We start from the raw sequence: 1060 nt of genomic DNA, 5'->3' as shown, positions 1-1060 counted from the left end.
CTCTTTAATCTAGGCCAAAATGAGCACTGATGAGCTATTTCTTGTGTGATTGAAGTTCTCAGAGCGCAACTGATAGCAGTAACAGTCATATAATGTACAGCGTGTTATAACTTCCTGCTGTGGAGAGTTTTACCAAGCTCTTGCCAAGGAACACATGGGTCTGTGCTGAAAGTTTTTGCCAAATCATACCCAGAACATTTCTAGAGAACTGTAGGACCGTTTTGAGGTTATATGTAAAGACCTGGCATGAGGCACCGGATTGAGAACCCTAAGGCAAGGAAACTGTTTCACTATTCATGTTCTTGAAATAACTCCGGTGCTTAAGCCACTTTTGAGCCAAAACCAATCAGATATTAGACCTCAGAAAACTTGTGAATTTCATAATTATTTGTAGGAATCTGAATCCTTCATCATAACCACATATTTTGCCAAGATATGAAGTGTGACCTCAATTCAAAGAAACTGTAAATACTACAGTTTACTCAAGTTATGATCCCCTTGCTATGCCTAAACTTAAAAGAAAAACAGTTTCTTAAAAGTTGCATGATGCTATAAATAACATTTTTTAAAATTGCATACTGAGAAAAGAATAGCATTCCATGAGTCATACTTATTGTGGGGTCTGTGGACAAAGCTTTCAAGGCCTAATGCATTCCCACAATGTGCAAAAGCCTTAAGCTTCAACAGGCTTGCTTCTTCCAACATTAAATTAAAGACAGATTCTTAAAATACTTCGACATGAATAGCTAAACCTACTTCAAGAAATATCCTGGTAACTAAGTTGCTTTCAGGTCTGAGCAGAGGAAAGAAACTCTATACAAAGCCTGATTACAAACCAGATGAAGAAAAACCTTCATCCAGAAGTTTCTTGGCTGTGCTTGGTTTCCTCAGTCAGTGTGCTGGAGGTAATGTGTTTACTAAATGCTTTAATGCGTAACTGCCAGTATTATTTTTGTTTCTAATTTTTAATTATTTACTTAAAATAAAGCCTGCTTAACAGTAGTGACACTTGGCCGTAATTTATTGTGAGTGACACAAATCCTGTTGTGTTACACTTCTC

Source organism: Merops nubicus, unplaced genomic scaffold (assembly GCF_000691845.1).
Source record: "Merops nubicus isolate BGI_N331 unplaced genomic scaffold, ASM69184v1 scaffold8587, whole genome shotgun sequence".
NCBI lineage: Eukaryota > Metazoa > Chordata > Aves > Coraciiformes > Meropidae > Merops > Merops nubicus.
The sequence above is the reverse complement of the archived record's forward strand: the minus strand, read 5'-3'. Positions refer to the sequence as shown.